The sequence below is a fragment of the Dermacentor albipictus genome, chromosome 1 (genome assembly GCF_038994185.2).
Source record: "Dermacentor albipictus isolate Rhodes 1998 colony chromosome 1, USDA_Dalb.pri_finalv2, whole genome shotgun sequence".
Taxonomy (NCBI): domain Eukaryota; kingdom Metazoa; phylum Arthropoda; class Arachnida; order Ixodida; family Ixodidae; genus Dermacentor; species Dermacentor albipictus.
Genome location: NC_091821.1, coordinates 117,055,672 through 117,081,602, shown reverse-complemented (window position 1 = coordinate 117,081,602; position 25,931 = coordinate 117,055,672). Strand labels below are relative to the sequence as shown.

General features: G+C 49.0%; 1 protein-coding gene across 4 annotated transcripts in view; it reads right to left on the bottom strand.

The window, feature by feature from the left end:
- Positions 1–25,931, bottom strand: part of LOC135907863 (alpha-(1,3)-fucosyltransferase C-like) — a 127,170-nt gene that overhangs the window by 31,398 nt on the left and 69,841 nt on the right. Inside the window, exon 1 of one of the 4 annotated variants that reach the window (XM_065439621.2) lies at positions 24,630–24,864. The exons of the other annotated variants lie outside the window; for them this stretch is intronic. The gene's annotated coding sequence lies outside the window, so the exon portion shown is untranslated. Of the gene's footprint in view, positions 1–24,629; positions 24,865–25,931 lie in introns of those variants that run through there. 4 annotated transcript variants of the gene reach the window in all.

Sequence of the window (25,931 nt, the reverse complement as noted above, 5' to 3'; positions counted from 1 at the left end):
CGTTGCATTTGGCGATGATAGTACTTATGGCTATGTCATGTCGTGTAAAGACGACGATGAAACCTTAAAGCCTGTTCAACCTGAACCGCTCATGGAGGCGCTGCAGCGTCGCACAGTTTCTACGCAGCGTTAGCTGATACAAGAAAAGTACTGGGGAATGTGGGCCGATCCCGGAGACGGTATAGCCTGATACATCGTCTCATAGCGCGAGCTGTTACGATGGAAAAAATAAATAAATTATGAGGTTTTACGTGCCAGAACCACGATCTGATTATGAGGCGCACGCCGTATTGGGGGACTGCGGATTAATTCTGACCGCCTGGAGCTCTCTAAGTTCACCTATATAGCTAAGTACATGAGTCTTTTTGCATTTCGCCCCCATCAAAATGCGGCTGGCGTAGCCGGGATTTGATCCTGCGACCTCGTGCTTAGCAGCACAACCCCAAAGCCACTAACCACCCACGGCGGGTATGTCACGAGGAAAGAACCCGAAAAACTGGTATGGCATGTGACGCAGGCGTCAAACATCTCTGAGAGCTAGCCGGCTTTGGCACACGATGAGTAAGCGTGCGACCATGGCTTAGTGGTTAGAGCATATGGTTGATTTCCTTACAGAGGTGCGTAAGTGTGGTATTAGATCTTGGCGTTGAGTGCGGGTGTTGGCCGACGTTGAGGAGGATTTTGAGAACTGAAGGTTTATTTACATTATTTACAGCAATAATACAAAGTAATGAACAGTCATAAAGTCATCGACGGCCGGCAGCAATCGGACGCAAGAACGAAAACATGAATGAAGGAATTAATGTATCTTCTCCCTGTGTCTCGCTTTTAACCTCCTCGGTCTCTCGGGGTCACGTCATTTTCGGCCAATCGTCGAGCCCGCTCAGGTGTCGTCATTTTTCACCAATGCAAGTGCCGTCACATTCGGCCCATGGGGTCGCTCCAAGGGCTCCACTGTCCGAGGGGTGACTTGCCACAAGCGTTGCCTCCTGGCTTGCTAGCGCTCAGCTGGAGGAGACGGGTTGTTCTCTAACGACCTTTCGGAGCTGCAAAACAGCTTTGCTCGGGACCAAGATCCGCTACCTGGAACCATGCCAGGCTCCCGTTGCACTTTCGGGAAGAGTAAAGCAGGGGTGGAAACAATAGCTCGACGTGCGGCCCATGAGGTGGTGGTCACCAACTGGTCTGCCAGGTTCGGGACGCGCCCCGGTGCACCATAACTAGTATGCCACGGCGATTGGATGTGGTCGGGGAAGTTGAGTGATGCCACGAAAAGGGTCCGTATCCAACAATGGCTAGACAGGAAAGACCTCCCGCAAAGCGCCTGGAATGTGGCAAAGAATGCTTCGCATTAAAAATGTGGCGAGGCGTTACGGGGTCGATGTTGTCATTTCGTGTCCGAGAAAATTGTCCAGGCAGAGATTCGATTACACAGTCGGTCGTGGATTTCTTTCGTTCACAGAGGTGCGAGAGAGGAAAGACCTCCTGCAAACTGCCAGAATGAGGCAAAGAATGCTTCGCATTAAAAATGTGCCGAACCGTTACGGGGTTGATGTTGTCACTTCGTGTCCGAGAATATTGTCCAAGCAGAGATTCGCTTCCACAGTCGGTCGTGGATTTCTTTCGTTCACCGAAGTACGAGAGAGGGAAGACCTCCCTCAAACTACCAGAATGAGGCAAAGAATGCTACGCATTAAAGATGTGGCGAGCCGTTACGGGGTCGATGTTGCCATTTCGTGTCCGAGAAAATTGTCCAGGCAGAGATTCGATTACACGGTCGTGGATTGCTTTCGTTCAAAGAGGTGCGAGAGAGGAAAGACCTCCTGCAAACTGCCAGTATGAGGCAAAGAATGCGTTGCATAGTTTATCGTCGTTTGCAATTTTTTGGTGCGCACACGTGATACCCCTTCCCTCTCATTCATATGTGATTTATTAGCAATAAGCTTCCAGTCGTGAGCCAGCGCTCGTGCCGTGTCGTCGTTTCTCAGTGTCCTATTTCTTTTGCTTACGCTTTACGAAAACATGCTATTCAACTGATTCGCCCAACTAGCAACGGGTCTCCGGTGACACATCAACAGTGTTTAATGATATGATGCAGAGTAGTATGGACAATAGAATAGCCATGGTAGACTCCCGCGTCTCTGCCGAAATAAAGAAGGCAAGGACAAGTGAAAGGAACTATTTGGAGAAGGAAATGGGAGAGAAAAAAAAGCTGGACATTACACTGCATGCGCGTTCTAGGCTTGCTTCTATGGAACAAAAAGTTTAATAGTGTGTTTGCGAATTCCACACTTTTGCGGACATTTTCTGAGCTACCGCTTAACAATCGAAGATTTTCGGGAAATTGTGACTCAACGTCTGTCATATACATTGAACCTAATAATCATGTTTGCTTCAGAACATTTGTGTTTATAAAGATAATTGGCAGGGGAGGGACGATTTAAGCTTCCAGCTGTAATTTTTTTTCTCGACGGAATGATCTCAGCCACAATTATTGTTTTGGTTCGAAAGAATTCCCAGTGCATACAAAACAAAGTTTCAGCTGGGTACCTAATAAAATTCCTCAGAAATGTTTCTTCACCAAGGAAAAAAGTTTAAAAAATTTGATTATCCTAATATCTCAAACATGTTTCAATATTACTGTATAATTTTCGGCACGTTCCTAGAATCTAATAAAACAGCCTGGAAATTTCAAGCTCGTCTCAGTGAGATGCAGCAAAGTTAGCGGCAACTGTTGTTCATCACGTTAGTCGACAGCTCATTACTCCTTAAAAACGTCATAGGTTAGGTGGTATATCGAAAGACATTACAATAAAACTGCCATGACAACTAAATTTTGCAATAAAATGTTTTGCAACTGAGGTCTCGGACAGGCCGCCATTGGAATCTGAACCTGGCAACGTTTAACGTTAGAACGCTATCTAGTGAGGCGAGTCTAGCAGTGTTATTGGAGGAATTAGAGGGTAGTAAATGGGATATAATAGGGCTCAGTGAGGTTAGGAGGACAAAAGAAGCATATACAGTGCTAGAAAGCGGGCATGTACTGTGTTACCGGGGCTTAGCGGAGAGACGAGAACTAGGAGTCGGATTCCTGATTAATAAGGAAATAGCTGGTAACGTACAGGAATTCTATAGCATTAACGAGAGGGTGGCAGGTCTTGTTGTGAAACTTAATAAGAGGTACAAATTGAAGGTGGTACAAGTCTATGCCCCTACATGCAGTCATGATGACCAGGAAGTCGAAAGCTTTTATGAAGACGTAGAATTGGCGATGGGTAAAGTCAAAACAAAATACACTATACTGATGGGCGACTTCAATGCCAGGGTAGGCAAGAAGCAGGCTGGAGACAAGTCAGTGGGGGAATATGGCATAGGCTCTAGGAATAGCAGAGGAGAACTATTAGTAGAGTTTGCAGAACAGAATAATATGCGGATAATGAATACCTTTTTCCGCAAGCGGGTTAGACGAAAGTGGACGTGGAGGAGCCCGAATGGTGAGAGTAGAAATGAAATCGACTTCATACTCTGCGTGAACCCTGGCATCATACAATATGTAGATGTGCTCGGCAAGGTACGCTGCAGTGACCATAGGATGGTAAGAATTCGAATTAGCCTAGACTTGAGGAGGGAACGGAAGAAACTGGTACACAAGAAGCCAATCAATGAGTTAGCGGTAAGAGGAAATTTAGAGGCATTCCGGATCAAGCTACAGAACAGGTATTCGGCTTTAACTCAGGAAGAGGACCTTAGTGTTGAAGCAATGAACGACAATCTCATGGGCATCATTAAGGAGTGCGCAATAGAAGTCGGTGGTAACGCCGTTAGACAGGAAACCAGTAAGCTATCGCAGGAGACGAAAGATCTGATCAAGAAACGCCAATGTATGAAAGCCTCCAACCCTACAGCTAGAATAGAACTGGCAGAACTTTCTAAGTTAATCAACAAGCGTAAGACAGCGGACATCAGGAACTATAATATGGATAGAATTGAACAGGCTCTCAGGAACGGAGGAAGCCTAAAAACAGTGAAGAAGAAACTAGGAATAGGCAAGAATCAGATGTGTGCGTTAAGAGACAAAGCCGGCAATATCGTTACTAATATGGATGAGATAGTTCAAGTGGCTGACGAGTTCTATGGAGATTTATACAGTACCAGTGGCACCCACGACGATAGTGGAAGAGAGAATAGCCTAGAGGAATTCGAAATCCCACAGGTAATGCCAGAAGAAGTAAAGGAAGCCTTAGGAGCTATGCAAAGGGGGAAGGTAGCTGGGGAGGATCAGGTATAAGCAGATTTGTTGAAGGATGGTGGTCAGATTGTCCTAGAGAAACTGGCCACCCTGTATACGCAATGCCTCATAACCTCGAGCGTACCGGAATCCTGGAAGAACGCTAACATAATCCTAATCCATAAGAAAGGGGACGCCAAAGACTTGAAAAATTATAGACCGATCAGCTTACTGTCCGTTGCCTACAAAGTATTTACTAAGGTAATCGCAAATAGAATCAGGAACACCTTAGACTTCTGTCAACCAAAGGACCAGGCAGGATTCCGTAAAGGCTACTCAACAATAGACCATATTCACACTATCAATCAAGTGATAGAGAAATGTGCAGAATATAAACAACCCTTATATATAGCTTTCATTGATTACGAGAAAGCGTTTGATTCAGTCGAAACCTCAGCAGTTATGAAGGCATTACGGAATCAGGGTGTAGATGAGCCATATGTAAAAATACTGGAAGATATCTATAGCGGCTCCACAGCCACCGTAGTACTCCACAAAGAAAGCAACAAAATCCCTATAAAGAAAGGCGTCAGACAGGGAGATACGATATCTCCAATGCTATTCACAGCATGTTTACAGGAGGTATTCAGAGTCCTGGAGTGGGAAGAATTGGGGATAAAAGTTGATGGAGAATACCTTAGCAACTTGCGATTCGCTGATGATATTGCCTTGCTTAGTAACTCAGGAGACCAATTGCAATGCATGCTCACTGACCTGGAGAGGCAAAGCAGAAGGGTGGGTCTGAAAATTAATCTGCAGAAAACTAAAGTATTGTTTAACAGTCTCGGAAGAGAACAGCAGTTTACGATAGGTAGCGAAGCACTGGAAGTGGTAAGGGAATACATCTACTTAGGGCAGGTAGTGACCACGGATCCGGATCATGAGACTGAAATAACCAGAAGAATAAGGATGGGCTGGGGTGCGTTTGGCAGGCATTCTCAAATCATGAACAACAGGTTGCCACTATCCCTCAAAAGGAAAGTGTATAACAGCTGTGTGTTACCAGTACTCACATATGGGGCAGAAACCTGGAGGCTTACGAAAAGGGTTCTGCTGAAATTGAGGACGACGCAACGAGCTATGGAAAGAAGAATGATGGGTGTAACGTTAAGGATAAGAAAAGAGCAGATTGGGTGAGGCAACAAACGCGGGTAAACGACATCTTAGTTGAAATCAAGAAAAAGAAATGGGCATGGGCCGGACATGTAATGAGGAGGGGAGATAACCGATGGTCACTAAGGGTTACGGACTGGTTTCCAAGGGAAGGGAAGCGTAGCAGGGGGCGGCAGAAAGTTAGGTGGGCGGATGACATTAAGACGTTTGCAGGGACAACATGGCCACAATTAGTACATGACCGGGGTAGTTGGAGAAGTATAGGGGAGGCCTTTGCCTTGCAGTGGGCGTAACTAGGCTGATGATGATGATGATGATGATGATGATGATGATGTCATCAAAAAGCAAAAAAAAACGCGAAGGGTGGGTTAATATTTTGGCAAGGTACTTTAATAAAGATTTTAAGCACACGTTATGTTGGAAACGCTTTAAGTATTTATATACAGGTCTATTAAACCGCATTTTATTAATAAAGCGTTCTTGCAGCAATAACAGACCGAAATTTATGTGCGGTGTACAGCAAGCAAAAGCAGCTGGAATTTCAAACGCGCATACTGTACACGAAAATAACGAATGAGACAATGATCGTGTAGAGCACAATCGCGCACAATACGATCACGTCATAGTAACTAACATTATCTCCTTCATTTGAAATTAAGGACCGCAAATTTATTTGACATCGCACATAGCTACATGCGCGTGAGCGGAGAATGAACTGCGACGCCGACCTTGCTGAACCAACGGCGAACCAGTTCCCTTGCATAGATTCAAAGTCCACGAAGAACATTGCGAACGCGGTTAAGGTGGAAGCCATCGATGTGCGCTGCAGTAACCATTAAGCAATCTTGAATGTGGTAAAGTAACTAAAATGCTTTAAAATGGCGCCTTACTTAAAATTAAATTATCAGCCTTGGCAAAACCACGATATATTTAGAAGGCACGCTGCAGCGGGGGACTCCGGATGACTCCGGATTAATTTTGAACACCTGGGGTTCTTTAACGTGCACCTAAATCTAAGTGCACGAGCATTTTTGCATAATGCCCCCATCAAAATGCGGCCGCCATGGCCGGGATCGAACCCTCGAGCTCAGCCACGCAACGTCGTAGCCACTGGGCTTCCGCGGTGGGTCCACGCGGTTAATTGCGTTCGCACTTAGGGCCTCAAATAAACACGCAGCGTAATTTCGTGAGATAGGGTCAGTTTCAAAATGAAACCAAGCAGATGATAGAGCTCAAGATCAGCCTCCATTTAGGAGATAGGTAAAGAGATAGAGGAGGTTCTTAAGAGGGATGGAAATATGGGATGAAGTGCAGCGCAATAACTGTCTCTCAGTAGAGGACACCTCAACCGCGCTGAACCAACACCCACCTAGAAGACTGTCTTCTAGGTGGTGTTGGCTGCACGGGGGGATAAGGGAATGGAAGGAGGGGTGAGGGAGGAAGAGATGCGGCGGCAGCCGGCCGCAGGAGGGGAGTGCGTGGGGCAAGTTTATAGCCTCGGCGTATGTAGCGCTATGTTGCGCCTAGTCGCGTTGAAGGGGAGCTTCCTGTGCGGCGAGACTCATTTGGCGTACAGTGCCGTCGATATTTGGGCAGTGGTCCAGCAGGGCACGGAGTGCAGCAGCGAGCGCATTTTTTTGGGTCGCTGCTCGGAGTGGTTGAAGGGCCGAGGGATGGCTCAGCTGCAGCTGTTTGGGCGCTGTGGCCAGGCAGGGCGTAAGATCGGATTCGCAGGGTGCGCGCAGACGGAGTTGGAGCGGCTGTGCGCGGCTCGGTCGATGCGGCGCAGACACCGGCCAGATCAAGCGCTTTCTTTGCGTGAAAGGGGCCGCTCGGACGGCGACAACAGCACGGCCGCCTTTCTCTCGCGCTGCCACTCGGGACAGCGCGGCTCAGTCGTCCAGTGACGGCCACCGCAATTAATGCAGCGTGGTATATCTGCAGGTCAGTCGTTCGTTGCATGCGACTCACCACAGCGGATGCAGCGGGCGTCGAGGAAGCAGGTGGCGCCGGCGTGGCCGAAAACGCCGCAGCCATCGCATTGGGGTGGCCGGGGCATTCGAGCACGAACGGGGCGCAGTTGCTTGAAGAGCCGCACGTTGGTAGGCACGACGCGCCCGGCAAAAATAACGGTGACGTTCGCGCCACTTCACGAGCAAGAAAGCACCGCGAGGGGGGCTTCTATGTTTTCACCGACTGTGTGGGCATCGAAGGAAGGGTCGACACCATAGATAATGCCCACACAGGAGTTGTTGTGTAGGGCTTTCGACCGCACTGCCACGTCGCCGATGACGCACGCTTGGTGTGCATCATCGAAGTCGGCGCCGCGCACCGCATCCGCAGCCACTACATTCCGGCAGAAATTGACGCGAACGCGTCGTCTCACGCCTAATGTGGAGGTCAGCTGGGCGGCGATGGTGTCTCTCGAGAGGGCCACAAAGGTGGCGGTTCGCGCGGTGGGCCGGTACAGCGACGTGACGGCGGGATCGTGAATGGCACCGCCGTCTTTGGATGGAGCTTGCGGCGTGAAGTCCACTAACCGTCGTAAGCGGCGTCTCCTTTTTCCGACGTTCTTGGGCTGCACCGCTACGGGCTGTCACGCTTACGCGTCTTCGCCGGCCGTGGGCGATAGCGGAGAGGGCGAGCTGCACGGCACGAGCTCCTCTGTCCCCTCAGCGACTGGGGCAGGGGCGGGCGTATTCGGCCGGTTGTCATGGCACGAGGGACCATCGTCGCGATCTTCATCTCCGACGGGAGCAGCCAGTGCCATCGAGCGCGAGCCCTCCTCCGCCGCGGGCGCGGTCGACTCCGTGTTGTGGAGCGGGGGCGACGAAAGCGAGGGGTGATCCGGTAGGACAGGACTTGTCTCGGGCGAGTTGGTCCCGTCCGTGCGGGAGAGTGAAATGTCGGCACCAACGACACATGCGGATGGCAAGAAGAATGTGCCGGCACTCTCTGGGGTGCTAGCGGTCGACGGGGAGCTGGTACAACCGTCGGTAGAGGCGTCCGAAGTGGAGGTCTCCTCCTCGGTGTTGTCCGTTGAAGCGGAGGATGCGGCGAGGTGGCAGCTGTCAGACGCATTCGGCACCTCGAAGCGGAATGCGCGGAAGGTAGCCTCCAGGTCAGATGGGGTGTGCGCGTATGGTGTCGCACTCACTTGTGTGGGCGGGCATGACCGCGCGGAGGGCGTCGTGGCAGCCGACGGAGCACGTTGGGAGCGTGCGTGCAACCCGCGCGTCCTGCGCAAAGGAGGAGGCGACACGCAATAAGGACGAGGTTGCAATCCATGTAGATGTGGGTGCAGGGCTCGTCTTGCTTCCTTAAAAAGCATCGACCCGATGCTGCAAACAAACCAAAGTAATAAACAAAAGCACTCGTAGCAAAGAAAACAACAAAATAAGGAAGTTCGTCAGCGTCCGTAAAAGGGTTTAAGGCGCACCACGTGGACCACTTCAGATCGTGCGCGGCGCCGCTGTGAATGCGAAATGCCGTCTGGCACGACCTCATAGTCCAGTGCGCCAATACGTCAGATGACCTTGTAGGGTCCGAAATAGCGTCGTAGTAGTTTCTCACTGAGTTTTCGACGGCGTATCGGGGTCCATACCCAAACACGGTCGCCGGGCTGGTACTCGACGAAGCGTCGTCGGAAGTTGTAGTGTCGGCTGTCGGTCCTCTGCTGGTTCTTGAATCGCAGGTGGGCTAGCTGTCGGGCTTCTTCGGCGTGCTGGAGATAGGTAGTGACGTCAAGATTTTCCTCGTCAGTGACGTGCGGCAGCACGGCGTCGAGCGTCGTCATCGGGTGCCTGCCGTAAACCAGCTTAAATGGCGTGATCTGTGTTGTTTCTTGTACCACCGTGTTGTAAGCGAATGTTACGTATGGCAGGACCGCATCCCACGTTTCGTGCTCGACGTCGACGTACATTGCTAGCATGTCGGCGAGGGTCTTGTTCAGGCGCTCCGTGAGACTATTCGTCTGTGGATGGTAGGCAGTTGTCCTCCTGTGACTTGTCTGATAGCATCAAATGGTTCCCGGCCCACATGGGAATCAATATGCACTCTGAGGTGGTTAACGCCAATGAGTTGGCCCATGACTGTGCGCAAGGTCTTACACACCGAGGCGGTTCAGGTGGACTCACGGGCGGCGACTTAGGACTTTACAGGGATTCACTTCTCACCTTCCATGAAATCTTGGCACATTATCAACTCGCTCGACGGGCCTTTCTGCTACCACACCCTAAACTTAATAGACCACAATCGTGGGCATTTCGCATGCTACAAACGGGGTCGTTCCCCTCCAGGGGCCGATTCAGTCACTTCGCGCCTTACGACAGATTCACTGCACACATTCCTGGTAACTCCACCTGTATTCCTTTAATGTGTATACTTAATCCTGTGTTTATTGTACAGCTTTAAACCCTCTGCACTTATTGTATTGATTGTTGTTCTATTTTCTTTGTTTCTATTTCATTTATGAAATGATCCTGTTATTTTTGGCTCTGCTAAATTTCGAAGAGATTATATGCATACTTGTGTGTGTCTTTCCCTGCTTTGCTGTTGTTGCCCTGTAGAAGGAGGCTGTGGTCCTTTTGTCAAGCTGCCGTTTACGAGCAGCTTTTACCCACAACCTCCTCCATCATCCCGATGGAAATAAAGATTATTATTATTATTATTATTATTATTATTATTATTATTATTATTATTATTATTATTATTATTATTATTATTATTATTATTATTATTATTATTATTATTATTATTATTATTATTATTATTATATAATGTAGAACCCCACTGTCCAGACTGTGGGGAGGCGTACTGCTCCTTATCCCATATGCTATGGCAATGCCCTGCGTTACGCAGCTCATCGCTAACCACTCTAACCGACTGGGAGGCAGCCCTTAAAAGCGGCGACCTCTCAGAGCAACTACGGGCTGTCCAGAGGGCCTGCGACAGGGCGGAGGACCACGATCTTCCTACCCCGACGTGGGTGCAGCCCGCGACGTCTACGGGGACTCCCTGAAAAGGGAGGTACCCTAACGCTGTTCCTCAGGACCATTAGTAAAGTTCTTTGTCTGTCTGACTTGTCTGGCTGTATTGCTGGCTTGCGTGAGCTCTGCTGTAAAAGCCGTTCCTCTGTCAGTGATGAGGACTTCTGGAGCACCATGTCGCAGCAGGGTGTTCTCGACGAAAAATTTTGCCACTTCGGCTGCGCTGCCTTTTGGTAGAGCTTTAGTTTCAGCGAAGCGGGTGACATAGTCCGTCGCCATGACGATCCAGTTATTTCCGGAAGTTGATGTCGGAAACGGTCCCATCAAGTCCATCCCGATCTGCTGAAAAGGTCGGTAAGGAGGTTTGATCGGCTGTAATAATCCCGCTGGCCTTGTCGGTGGTGTCTTGCGTCGCTGACAGTCTCGAGATGTCTTGACGTAACGGGCGACATCGGCGGTCAGACGCGGCCAGTAATACCTTTCCTGTATCCTCGATAGCGTCCGGGAGAAACCGAGGTGCCCAGCGGTCGGGTCGTCATCTAGGGCGTGCAGTACTTCTGGACGCAGCGCCGACGGAACAAGAAGGTAGTTGGCGCGGACTGGTGAGAAGTTCTTCTTCACGAGTAGGTTGTTTTGAAGCCTGAACGAAGACAATCCACGCTTAAATGCCCTAGGGACAACGTCGGTGTGCCCTTCCAAATACTCGACTAGGGCTTTTAGCGCCGGGTCTCCTCGTTGCTGTTCGGCGAAGTTTTTCGCGCTTATTATTCCAATGAAGGCGTCGTCATCCTCGTCATCTTGCGGCAGTGGGTCAATGAGGGCGCGTGATAGGCAGTCGGCATCTGAGTGTTTTCGTCCGGACTTGTATGTTACAGTGATGTCGTATTCTTGTATAGTCTGAGGCTCCACCATGCCAGCCGTACTGAAGGGTCCTTTAAGTTAGCTAGCCAACACAACGCGTGATGGTCGCTGACCACTTTGAATGGACTGCCATATAGGTAAGGGCGAAATTTTGCTGCAGCCCAAACGATGGCGAGGCATTCCTTTTCGGTTGTAGAATAATTGCCTTCCGCTTTTGACAACGACCGGCTAGCGTAAGCTATCACGTGTTCATGTCCAACTTTTTTCTGGACTAGGACGGCACCGAGGCCTAGGCTACTGGCGTCAGTGTGGATTTCGGTATCGGCGCGCACGTCGAAGTGCACAAGTACGGGCGGCGACTGCATGCGTCGTTTGAGTTCTTGAAATGCGTCGGCCTGCGGCGTTTCCCAGTTGAACTCGACGTCACATTTAGTTAGCTGTGTCAGCGACTCAGCGATGCGTGAAAAGTCCTTGGCAAATCGCCTGCAGTAGGCACACATGCTAAGACATCTACGCACTGCCTTCTTGTCGATGGGCTGCGCGAACTTTTCAATGGCAGCTGTCTTCTGCGGGTCGGGGCGGACTCCAGACTTGCTGATGATGTGGCCTAGGAACAGAAGCTCATCGTAAGCGAAGCGGCACTTTTCTGGCTTCAGAGTGAGCCCTGATGACTTGAAGGCCTCTAGTATTGTTGCAAGCCACCTAAGGTGATCGTCGAAATTTCCGGCGAAGACAACGACGTCATCCAAGTAAACGAGACAGGTCTGCCACTTCAAACTGCTAAAACCGTGTCCATCACGCGCTGGAACGTTGCAGGCGCCGAGCACACTCCAAATGGCATAACCTTGATCTCGTAGAGGCCGTCTGGGGTGATGAAGGCGGTCTTTTCGCGATCTCTTTCGTCGACTTCTATTTGCCAATAGCCAGACTTGAGGTCCATCGACGAGAAGTATTTAGCGTTGCAGAGCCGATCCAATGCGTCGTCTATCCGTGGGAGGGGGTATACGTCCTTCTTCGTGATCTTGTTCAGATGACGATAATCGACGCAGAAACGTAGGGTTCCGTCCTTTTTCTTCACCAGGACAACATGGGCTGCCCACGGGCTTTCCGACGGCTGGATGATGTCGTCGCGCAGCATTTCGTTGGCTTGTTCTCTTATAGCTTCACGTTCTCGCGGCGAAACTCGGTAAGGGCTCTGGCGGAGTGGTCGAGCGCACTCCTCGTTGATTATGCGATGCTTGGCGATTGGTGTTTGTCGAATCCTCGATGACGTCGAAAAGCAGCCTTTGTATCGTCGGAGCAGACTTCTGAGCTGCTGTTGCTTAATCACGGGGAGACTTGGACTAATGTCGCAGTCTGGTTCGGGAACCACGGTCATCGGGGTAGATGCGGCGGAATCTGAGAGGACAAACGCATTATTGGTTTCCAGAATTTCCTCGATGTACGCGATCGTCGTGCCCTTGTTGATGTGCTTGAACTCCTGGCTGAAGTTTGTCAGCCACACTTCAGTTTTCCCTTCATGCAGTCGAGCGATCCCTCTTGCGACGAAAATTTCACGGTCTAGCAGTAGACATTGGTCGCCTTCGATGACGCCTTCTACGTCAGCGGGTGTTTCGGTGCCGACCGAAATAACAATGCTGGAGCGAGGCGGGATGCTCACTTGATCTTCGAGCACACTCAAGGCGTGGTGACTACGAGGGCTCATCGGCGGGTATCGCTTTATCTTCCGACAGCGTTATTGACTTCGACTTCAGGTCGATTATTGCGCCGTGTTGGTTCAGGAAGTCCATACCGAGAATGACGTCTCGTGAACACTGTTGGAGAATAACGAAGGTGGCAGGGTAAGTCCGGTCATGAATGGTTATTCTTGCCGTGCAGATTCCAGTTGGCGTGATGAGGTGTCCTCCAGCGGTTCGAATTTGAGGGCCTTTTCATGCAGTTTTAACTTTCTTCAACTGGGCGGCGATGTGTCCACTCATTACGGAGTAATCAGCCCTTGTGTCCTCCAGCGGTTCGAATTTGAGGGCCTTTTCATGCAGTTTTAACTTTCTTCAACTGGGCGGCGATGTGTCCACTCATTACGGAGTAATCAGCCCTTGCGTCCACTAAGGCGGTAACTGCATGGCCGTCGAGAAGCACGCCGAGGTCGGTGGTTCTTTGTCTGGCGTTGTAGTTAGGTCTTGGCGTCGGATCACGGCTGCGTCGTGTTGAACTGAAGCTGGAACGTCGCGTCGTCAAGTCGTCTTTTGTCGGTGTAGTCTTGGCTTCCTGACTTCCTCGGGACACCCGCCGTGGTTGCTTAGTGGCTATGGTGTTGGGCTGCTGAGCACGAGGTCGCGGGATCGAATCCCGGCCACGGCGGCCGCATTTCGATGGGGGCGAAATGCGAAAACACCCGTGCACTTAGATTTAGGTGCACGTTAAAGAACCCCAGGTGGTCGAAATTTCCGGAGTCCTCCACTACGGCATGCCTCATAATCAGAAAGTGGTTTTGGCACGTAAAACCTCATAATTTAATTTTAATTTCCTCGGGACGGCGGCGTCTCGTTATTATGTCGTCGAGATGGTTTCTTCGGCGTCTTCATCGGCGGCGAAGGATCTTCGTCAGTTCGACGAACAGCAACCGCACCTCCATCGGTTGCTGCTTTTAGTTTTCCGGGTATGGACTCGCAGAGCGGCCCCGTGCTGGGTATGAACGGCGCTGCGGCGACAGGTAGCAGCCTGGTGACGGCGACCGGGACGGCCGTCGCGGGCTCCACTGAGTAGCGGCGAGGTAGTCGGCGATGTCACGAGGGCGTTCACCTTCCCGAGGGCGCGGTGCGTTGACGGCGAAATCTCGCAATCCCAGGTCGCGGTATGGGCATCGGCGGTACACATTGTCGGCTTCCCCGCAGTGGTGGCAGAGTGGGCGGTGGTCAGGAGCGCGCCAAACGTCTGTCTTCCTCGGGTAGCTGCGCTGGGCGACGGGTGGGCGCGCTGGCGGCTGCGGCTGTGGTCGACTGAATTGCGGCGTTACAGGGCCCTGGTGCGGTCGTGGAGGGGGCCTTGACGGCGGGCGACGGCGGCGTAGGTCATCGCTTCTTGCTGGGGCTGCGATGATTGTGGTTGTACCTCGGGGACTCCGAGTGGTCGCTGGACTTCTTTGACAATTTCGGCGATTGGGGCCACTTGAGGTTGCGATGAAGGGAAGACTCTTTGAAGCTCCTCTCGCACGACTGCCCGGATGGTCTCGCGCAGGTCGTCGGTGGCCATTGATTGAACTGCGGCGTAGCTTGTAGGCTTGGTGCGTCGGTCGAATTGCCGGTTCGCAATTCCAGTATCTTCTCCATGCTCGTCGCCTCACGAAGAAACTCATCGACGGTCTTCGGTGGGCTTTTTACCATTCCGGCGAAAAATTCCTCCTTTACACCACGCATCAGTAGGCGGACTTTCTTCTCCTCGGACATTTCCGAGTCGGCGTGGCGGTACAGACGGCTCATTTCATCAATGAAGATCGCAATCGTCTCATTGGGCAGCTGCGCTCCGGTCTCCAGTAGAGCTTGGGCTCGCTCTTTTCGCACGACGCTTGTAAATGTTTGCAGGAAGCCGCTTTGGAACAGGTCCGACGTCGTCAAGGTGGCTTCTCGATTCTCGAACCACGTCCTGGCGGCGTCTTCCAATGCGAAATAGACATGTCGCAGCTTGTCGTCGCTTGCCCAGCTGTTAAACGTAGTGACCCTCTCATACGTTTCCGGCCAGCTTTCCGGGTCCTCAAATGTGGAACCGCAGAACGTCGGTGGTTCCCCGGGCTGCTGCAGCACGATGGGGAACGCTGGGGCTGCCATTGCGGTTGCCTTGGCCACAGTCTTCTTGGTCTTCTCAGGTAGAAGTCCGTGATTCGGGGGCAGCTGTTGAAGACCGCGGCTTGCTTGATGGTCCGGGACTACGTTGGTGTTCTCTTTGCGGTCCGGGCTTGTATCACGGCTTGTCGGGGGCGTCCGGTACATGAACAAAAAGGCACCTCCACCAGATGTCACGTGGTGGTGACGTTGAAGAACACAGTAGCGATACTGTGAAAGACAAAACTAACTTTTATTGGGCGAACCTGTGCCCACAAAAACAGGCTACACTTATAGCACAACGATAGCTTTGAACACGGTCGGCGATCGTCGAAAATCTAATCAACGGGTCAAGCGCGTCGGCTTTTATACATCAATCGTCGAATGTTCCAGACTAATCGTTGGGACCCGCATGCCTTCCACAAAGTTCTACACCGTTCGCGTCAGGCGATGGAACGAGATAACATAAGGTTCGGTGACAACAGACAGTGGATAGAAGCATCGATAACTTTCCAGAAACTGCGGATACATGCAGGCGCGTCCTGCGCTGTGCGATAACATTTGTTAGGCGGCGAAACGTGGTCGCCCAATAAAGATAAGTACACGTGTCAATATAATCGACACGCATATCTTGTATAGATTCGCTATAGTCGTCCAGGGCGAGAGCACTGTAAGATCATTTTTATGTTTTTACGGTGAGCAGAATGGCTCTTAGAAGCAGCGAGCGAGAAACGCCTTCGCACTACGGCGATTGTCAGATTGCAGCGGATCGACCACGCCTTTGTGGGATCTCAGTAGGAATTTGAATACCCATAATCGGGCAGCGTTCGACCACGGTCTATTGCGCCAGGCTTCTTTAGCGGTCAAATTAACAAATGGAAACGGTTAAAAAAGCAACCATAATCGGCGCGTTATCCTTCCGAGAGTTGAGAGCTCAGATAGCGAATACAGCAGAGTGAACAGGCAAATAATATGGCCAAGTGGGGATCTACAGTAGGCGAAGCTTCAAATAAAGTATTGAAAACAGCGTCTTTTTTGTGCGTGTGTGTGGGTGTGTGTGTCCATTGTTTCGCTGTTTTGAATTCTTTAAAACTTAAAAAATAATAATTTCGCTTTCCTCGAGCCAATAGTTTGGTTATTTTAATTAAACTGCGGGCACGGTGGCCTAGCGGCTATTGTTATATCTCAATACGATGATGAGCATTCCTATTACGTTTCCCACGACGCTGTACTGTCAATAGCATGCTCCCATACGATGACTGGACCCGACATAGACTGTGACGCGCAAACAAAGGGGCTCGCATCGAGGCGACAACAGCCGCCGCCCTCCGTATAGAAGCGGTGGTTACCACGAAGTTCACTTTACCTGACCCTGACAAGCTGAACTAATTGATGAAAGGGGTCAACGACGAAGGCTACCATGGGAACGGCGTCGACTTCGGATTCCCAGATTGCTACACGCTTGCGCCATATGCGGGGCCGAAGGTGCAACATCATGGGAGGGATATTGCGACCCATTGGACGATTATGATTGCCCGAGATAGTCATCAGATTCATCAGATAGAGAGTCATCAGATGGTCATCCCTAGTCTAGCCTCCTAGGGAAGACGACGATTTTAAAAGCAGATACTTGTGGTGCAGTGGGCGAGTTGTGCTGACGTGTCCTGATGTGAACTCAGTCGTTTAATAAGCTTCTACATGGAGTGGGCTTCCGTATCTGGAGCCAGTGTAAGTAACGTAAAATACACCATTTTTTCGTCATTCCTACCACCGGACGCAGTCGTCAAGGGGCTTGGTAGATTCCTGGCTCACAGGCTACCTCGAGCCGAATTGAATTCAGTTAATCAAACTGCTGAAATATTTCCGCTGAAACAGAATGGGTGACGTGAGCGCACCGTCCACGCAAAATAAAAATATTGCAAATTCGCATTCCTAAGCAGCATCACGAACTGCTTCATGCTGCCTTCTCGAAGAACTCGCCCGCATAGACCATAAGAATCGCACGTGACGAGATTCCTCAAAAATACACACTGGCACCACTCACCGTTTGTAAACGGAGGCAAGCACATCGGCGAAGCGCACGAGGGGCACTGCACGCGTCACATAGAATTCAAATTGGGCCGGCACTATGGATGGCGACTAACAATGACATCCATTGAAGGCGCTGCGAGAGGCGTGGCGCCCCTGTCAAACACTGTGCGTGCAGCCGCTACCACGTGCGTACAATACATTCGCTCACTGGCGTTGTAAATGTTGACTGTGTGCACAGTTGAGTGCTTGCGTCATTCTAGTGAGAGAGAGCTCTATAGTTCTTTCAACTTTTCTTTTTAGACTGAAATGACAAGCAATAAATTACGTTTAATGCAAGCAAGCTTGCAAAAAATTAAAACTGCCTACGACGAAGACGGAAGCTTACTCACCTAACAGCCAACAAGAGCCATACAAAATTTAGTGCAACAGAAAAGTTCGATGTTCACAATTCATGTTACAGTGACAATGAGGTGAGCACGACACGTCGCCACTGCGATGTGCGCGAAAGGAAAACCAAAGGCCTTGCTGGCTTTTGCTGCAAGCAGGGCAACCGATTCAATATAAATTACAACTTCGGGGAGCGGAAACAGAGCCCAGAGACACGGAACGTGCCTTTGTTCTTCCTCGTTCGTTTCCTTCCTGCTTTCACCCTTCCGACACGTTCTCGTCAGAGGACGCCGCTGCCTTCGCCCATCCCGCGCGTACCGTAATCACGGCTATGTTAGACGCACTAAGTTAACGTTTGTCCACTCTATGTACACAAATTACTTCAATATAAACACCGAACACTATATCAGAAAAAGGTCATCCCGAACAGTCGGACAGTCACCTCGATCAAATGACAGCTCTCACTGTGAGAACAGACATACATAAATATTCACTTTTTCCACACACAATCGAGGCATGGCACTCGTTACCACGTGAGATTGGAAAACTAGATTCTGCGTGCGAATTTGAAAAGTCTGTATTGAAAAGCCTGTAGTCTCGTTCCTTAAATTTCACTTGTATTGGAAACTTTGTTCCATGCATAGTAGATGTTTCGTTTCGTTTCCCTTCTTTTTCTCTCTCTTTTGCAATACTACATCTGTATTATCATGTACATGGTGTTTGAGGCTATGGTATGCATTGTGTGATGTGTGCAGCACTTGTATTTTCTCCTTTGTGTTTCAATGCGCTCGTGCTTGTTGCATGCAACGCTGTAATGTATTAAGACTTCCACCCTGTAACAGCCCCATCGACCAGTAGTTGCCAGTAAATAAATAATAATAAATACTAGATACGCTTACATTGTCGGCTTACTTTTTCCATGTCTGCGAATATGTTTGAAACGTTCTTATTGAAAAACGACGCCGTTTTGACACCGTTACGGTGCTATCCTGTTAGACTTTAGAAGAACCATGAATTGGGCTAATTGGTGCACATTCATTTTTTTTGCGCTCAGTACTCTAAGACGCAACGGGGACGAAACGGACACTGGATATGAAGCGGACACGAAGTGACACAGGGGAGCGCAAACAACCAGCTGGTTTATTGTCAGATCATACCACAGTTTATGAAGCACACGACGACGCATTGCGACTGCGTGAACTATAGTTATAGCAGATCCTCTCAGATCGCGTTCTCACGTATCTGGTTGTTATTACTCTATCACTGCGTTCTATGTCTGTATGCATTCCTTGCGTAAGTGATTTCAACTTTACTAAGCATGACTGAAGGCGGGCTCACGTTGTTATCATTTTCTTCTTCTATGCATAAAGCTTCTCGGATTTCGCTGGACCCTGTATACTTTTTTCTTTAGCGACGACTGTCGTCTTGTCAAAAAAAGCTCTGCATTTGCGCATTCTACGATGCATGGTCATATTCCTGGATACTGCTATTTGCTCGCATGCGTAACGATGCTCTCTGAGCCTGTCGTTCAGACAGCGCCCCGTCTGGCCCACGTATACCTTGCCGCATTTAATTGGAATCTTGTACACCACATTACTTTCGCAGGCTACATGTTTTCTGCGCGCTTCTGTTGTCTCAGCTCCCTTTCTTGCACGGCCCTCTCAGCTTGATCGATGCTGAAATGAGCACTGTTATGTCGTGCCTTCTGAAACCTTTTGGCGGTGTGACAGGCTGTGAACGTAAGGGACAATAAGAGCTCGCTTATCTTTGTCTTTATTATTTTTGTCACGCTTTCTCGGCCGTGTGATTTGCGTTATCATTCGCTCCCCCCTATTTGCACTATCATGTTGTCAGGGTATCTACTTTTCTTTAGTCTATTAATCTGTGTGCTCAGGCTATCTGCGACTGCGTGAAAGCAGGATTTCTTAATTGCCTGTTCGATAACCGATTTAGCTATTCCTCTTTTAAGAACCTTTGAATGGCTCGAGTCGTAGGGTAATATTCCTTGTTCTCCTCTTTTTTAGGTCCAGGAATTGTGTTCTCAAATCTTTTGGTGGTTCGTGCGTGAAAAAGAGGCCGCTGAGCGCCTCCTGGAACATGTTTAACACTCCCTTGGCAATATTAGCGCTACGTTTGCTATACTTGGGGCATACAAGATAATCCTCTACGTATCGGAAACACCGGATTACACTAGTGACCTTGAGCATTTCTGTCAGTCGTCTGTTTCCTGCCGCAAACTATAAATCTGACAACACAGAAGCTAAGCACGATCCAATAGCGATTCCTTCTTTCTGGACGAGAATATCACCCTCATATTCGATAGACGATTTTTTCCATCGACGTCAGAGAACTGTATTATAGCATACCGAAGGAAATCGCAGTGAAGAGGGTTAAAGAATGCGTCGACTGATACGGGTGGGCAAAATTTCAAGACGTTTGCAAATCTTCTGTGGGCAATTTTTTGTGCCTCCTGAGAACGTACCTAAACTCTGCGTTTATCAAATGCGAGGGGAATAATTTTCGTCCAGAAAGAAGGAATCGCTATTGGATCATGCTTATAACTCCTGTGTTGTCTGATTTATATCCGACGAAATAATTTTGAGCACCTGGGATTCTTTAACGTGCACCCATTGCACGGTGCACGAGCGCCTTTGCATTCTATCCCAATCAAGATGCGGCTGCCGCGGCCGGAATTCTATCCCGCGACTTCTGAATCACAACGCCATTTTTTTAGAGAGAGATTTTACTGATAGGAAAGACAGAATGGTTGACCTGAGATAGTGCACTCTAGTCTGCTACTATGCACTGGGGAAGAGGGAAGGGGAGTGAAAGTACTGGGATGGATGATGATGATAGGAGAAGCAGTGAGTGCTTATGTACAGTGGACGGTGGCCCTACTAGAGCCGCTCGTCTAGTTTCGTGTCATGCAGAAACTGTAGGCACTGATCCACCGCGGCGGGTGAACCAAAAGCCGAAATAAAGCGTTATTTTTGCACGAGCCGGAAATGAACCTGAATATTGCGGTTTGTTTTCACTCCGGAACCGAACTGAAAATAAATAAAAAGCTTTAGGTTCATGTTGGCTACCTGTTGATGGTTCTGCCCAAAAACGAGGGCTACTCGAAAGAGGATACACAGAGCTCACCAGCTACGAACTGATCAGACAGGCAGTTACGGGCGATGACTCGAGGCTCAAGTTCGCTAAGCCACTACTGCAATTTCTACATGAGGAGGGCTTCCACTCTTTTATTCAAATCAGACAAAGCTTCACGGAAAATAGAAAGGAAGAAAGACTGCAGGCAATGCATGGACGAAAAACTCCAGAGCAGTGGCGAGTGTCTGCTGCAGATGTGGCACACCCTTGCCATATCGCTGTAATATTAAAAATGGCAGCACCGCTAGTGTGCTTTTCAACGTTAAAAAAAAAAATACTGATGACATGGTCACGTGGCTGATGCTTTTAAAGCTGTTGAAATATTTCTATGGCATTAATACATATTATCCCTATTCCCGTAGAACTGTCTGTTTTGCTACAATCATTTGAAAGTCAAGCCACGCTTTGCCAGGTAGTTTACGATATGAGTTCTTTTTTATTCAAATGAATATAAAAAGAAGCTTTATTTGACGGCATTCTGTACTTCCAAAGAAATATATAGAACACAGGCGGACTCGTAAACTCGAACGTGTAAGAGAACGCACTTCTATTCACAAAATCTATTATTCCAACGAGAACATAAAACAATCACTTTTTAATGCTCCTAATTACATATAGCGGCGCGTTCACCAAGGTCACAAAGTTGGTGTCCCAACCTGCAGAACTAACAGGTAGTCAAACCTTTCATTCACACTATCACAAAGAATGGGACCATCTGCCCACCTAGATCGTCTCCATTCTGTATGTCATCACGTTCAACTGCGTGCTATACAGGGTGCCCAAACTATCATGCACCAAGATTTGAAAATATGCAAATGCCACTTAGCTCCACGAAACCAACGTAATGTTTTCATCTCCCCCATCCCTCTCCCATGTGTAGGGTAGCAAACCGGTTAAGCTAAACTGGTTAACCTTCCTGCCTTTCCTTCTCCACTTTTTCCTTCCTTCCTTCCTTCGCCGTCGCTTGGCGATACTCAGATTACTTTTTGCATTCCGCCGAATTAGATAATTAGTCTTAACTAACTTATTAATCAACTTCTCAAATATAATCGGATGAAAGGTGTCAATGAGAAAATCGTAGCGCAACATGAAAAACTTCCGATACAGCTTTCCCTGGCTCAATACGTGCTCCAGCAAAGATATATATATATATATATATATATATATAGCTCGAGTCAAATATAACGAGAATATTATTCGGTACGCCCTTTAACTGCCCTCTAATCACCAGTGTTTCGACTCGCAAACCGAACATCTCTTACGCGTGCATAGGAGAAAACGAACAGAACTGCTGTTGCACGGATACGAGCAGCGAAGTGGATTTCTTTCTTTTTTTTTTATCCGTGTCCGTGAAGGTTAAAACAGCGGAACACGCTGCGCGGTGCTCCTAGGGGCATAGTTCAACAAAAATAGGCTCGATATAATAAACGTAATCACGCAACATGACGCGTCATCAGCAAGCCGTGGCCGACGCAATTGGAAGACCACGTGACTTCAGCGTCAGGGCTCGCGGTATAAAAGGAGCTGCTGATAACAAATCGTTACGATATCAGCACGAACACGACATAGCACAACCACAGAAAATAAAAGAAGAAAACAAAACGAATTTTCCCATTTGTCCATACACGTCAAATAATGCATGTAGCTTCATTGTTCGAAATAGAGTGTTGCACTACGTACGCACATGAACCCCTTGTAACAGTATCGCGACTGACAAGTTTCTGAACCGTCGTGAGTCGAGCAAATTGCGCCTATACTTTTCGAAAAAACGAGTTATCTCTCTGCCATTCGTGCAAAATGGGGTTTGCATTTCTTGGTCTTTCATTTGTCATTGTAAAGGCCAGTCTTCAACAAGAGAAAAAAAATCGCTATGTCATTTCATTATCGACGCCTGGCACTCTGCATCCAAGATAATAGGGGAAAGTAGAGCCCTGCACGGGCCCTGGCCGACACGAAAGGCCGGGCCGGACTCGGGCCCGTTGATTAAAGGACCTAAGTCGGGCCATCAAGCACACGCCAACATCATGCATGGTCCAATGCATTCTGTGCCAAGCTGAACTGACTCGTGCAAAGTGTTGGCTCTTAGCACATTTGAACGAAAATAGCCAAGAAAGTAGGAAAATAAATGAAGATCTAATTGTTTTTCTTTTCCACAAAAACTAACATCGTTTCCGTGTACGGAAATATAAATTACACAAAAAAACCGCTGTTCAAACCACTTCCCTGTTACCACTTTTGTGATTGCAACTCTCGATATCATTATATTATTTTTGGCGCTAACACAAGGGGTTAAATTATGGGGTTTTACGTGCCAAAACCACTTTCTGATTATGAGGCACGCCGCAGTGGAGGACTTCAGAAGTTTCGACCACCTGAGGATCTTTAACGTGCACCTAAATCTAAGTACACGGGTGTTTGCGCATTTCGGCCCCATCGAAATGCGGCCGCCGTGGCCGGGATTCGATCCCGCGACCTCGTGCTCAGCAGCTCAACACCATAGCCACTGAGCAACCACGGCGGGTACGCAAGGGGCGTCTCTTTCTACTTGAGGGTCTATTTTATGCTGTATGCTCATGAATTCGCATGTTTGTATATGTATGCGTATACATGTTGCATGCTAAATGACCTTATAAGACCAAATCGTGCGATCAAGGTAAATGCATGCGCACCAGCGGAAAAATAACAGCATAGGCCAGATCACTGATGTTCCCACGGGAGGAACCAAGATTTCTTTTATTGTTTATACATTACAGATGCTCAGACCCCGAGAAGGTGTGACGCCTGGGCCGGGCCGGGCACGGGCTTGGTATCACGGTCTCCGGCTGGGCCCGTGGTATCAAGCCCGTGCAGTGCTCTAGTGGAAAGCCACGGACGATCACGGCTAGCACCGAAGAATGAAAATTTAGTGCTTGCGCCACTAAAATTAATTGTCAATCAAATCAAGAATGAAAAACATTTATACTCGCGAAGTTATCCGTTTATGAAGCACGCAATCTTCTAATTGTGCTGCCAAAACAATTCCAGCAGCAAACGAAACTTCCTTATAAAACTTGTGCATCACCCGACTTCGTATTATCGTTCTGTTATGTCAATTACAGATTTTTCTTTAGTTCTCGTATGAAGCTTATTAGTACAAAACGTCACTGACAACTATATTTTTGCAAAATTGTAGACTGATAATTGTAGAGAAGCAAAGCCTTCGAGATATTTCTAAATATAGAGTAGCCTAAATATGATACCTTTATTTAATGACGCGTACGAGTGGTCGCAGCGGTGGTCATCATTAAATGAGCAATATTAAATTATTACTCATTCATTTCACAAATTATCTCTAAAACTGGCTAATTAATTACTTTAGGTAAGAAGTTGCGTTTTTCTTTTAATGAAGCTTGTCATTGCCCAAGTCATGTCTGCTTACTAGGCTCCCAAAACTGGTTCCTGTTTCGCGACATCAGTGTACCAGTTTCGAGGCATCACTCTGCAAACTTGCACCCCATTGCACTAGCGTTCTATTTGTTACTTCCCCAGAAGGCCTTTCATACGCGTTGCGGGCGTTTTGACATTAGACAGTTTTAGCTGAGCGTCGTTTACGCCCCACTCCGATAACATTTCAAGAACTTATAAGCACCGGCGAGAACTGCCCTGGTTTCACACTTTTGATAAGCGCGTCACAGCGCTTATCAAAAGTGTGAAACCAGGGACGCAAGCGACGTTTCAGTTTCAGTGTATTCTTCATTCAACATACATAGTTGGTTGTTAGTAGTACGCAGGCGTTCATTCAGCTTGGCTTCAAAAGGAAGCGGACGCACCGTCATGCTCCGCTCAATCGGCTCTGCAGCGGAGCGAGAGCGCGCGCAATGTAGCGTTCCCGCTGAGCGGCTGTGTGCACACCGTTAGGATACACTGGTCTCAGCGAAAGGAACTGGAAACATTTCAGCTAAAACTCTCTATTTCCTGTCGTATATATATAAGGCCGGGAACGTCACTTACCCAAGTTTATGGCACTATCGCACTTCTCTTGTGGTCCCGCCGGAACTGTACACGGGTTCAAACCGCGTGCAGTTGACACATAACGCTCCGCAGCAAGGCGAGGGCGCGTCCCTTCTCGAAGGCAGGCGGCCACACTATACAGCGGAGACGGCTGCCGCCACTTTTCGCGCCGCTTGCTGCTACTTCCCTTTTACGGCACCGAGAAGGCAAGCGAGGGGGAATTGTAGGGGCACCGTGCACAACAATGAGACAAATGGCAACCGGTTCTGAAGGCCGCTAAGCAAGCCACCTTTACGTAGCCTCTGTCAGCGGCTGTTGCTGCCGCAAGAACTTCAAGTAGCGGATGTGGTAAATTATGTATCTGACCAGCCCCTCGCATTTTTCGTCTTCGGCGTAATATAGTTATACAACACATTTACTCGCAGATACATCCGAGTCAGTGAGAAAACCCCCGTGTTCGTTCGACGTGTCCTGAAATATTAAAAAAAAATATTTGCTTCCGCAGCAGCACTTTTCCAAGGGTGGCTATAGAACGCGGGCGTTTAGTAACAAAATTATATACTAGTTTATCCTTATGAAGGTCGTACCACGGCCGAAGCTTTGGCTAGTAAACATACTTCAAAAAGTGAGCCCCTTCTTTAAGCACATATGTGCGTGTGCGCGCGCATGTGTGTCTGTGCGTGCGCGTGCGTGTGTGTGCGTGCTTGCATATGTGCGTGCGTGTGTCTGTGTGCGTGCGTGTGCGCGTGTGTGTGTTTGCATATGTACGTGCGTGTGTATGCATGTGTGTGCGTGCGCGGTGTGCTGGCATGCGTGCGTGCATGCGCGTGTGTGTATGTGTGAGTGCGTGTCTGTGTGTGTGTAGGTGTGCTGGCATGCGTGCGTGCGTTTGTGTGTGCGTGTGTGTGTGCGTGTGTATGCATGTGTGTGCGCGCCTGTGTGTGTGTGTGTGTGTGTGTGTGTGTGTGTGCGTGCGTGCGTGTCTGTGTGTTTGTATGTGTGCTTGCATGCATGCGCGCGCGCGCGTGTGCGTGTGCGTGTGCGTGTGCGTGTGCGTGTGCGTGTGTGTGTGTGTGTGTGTGTGTGTGTGTCTGTGTGTGTGTGTGTGTGTGTGTGTGTGTGTGTGTGTGTGTGCGTGCGCTGCCAAGCACGAAGTCGCGGTATTGAATCCCGGCCACGGCGGTCGCATTTCGATGGGGGGCGAAATGTGAAAACTCCTCGCCATCAGCCTGCAAAGGCACCTTGAGGACTTCTTTAATGTTTTCATGGTGCCAGCCCTGCATATTTTACCATCATTGTCGA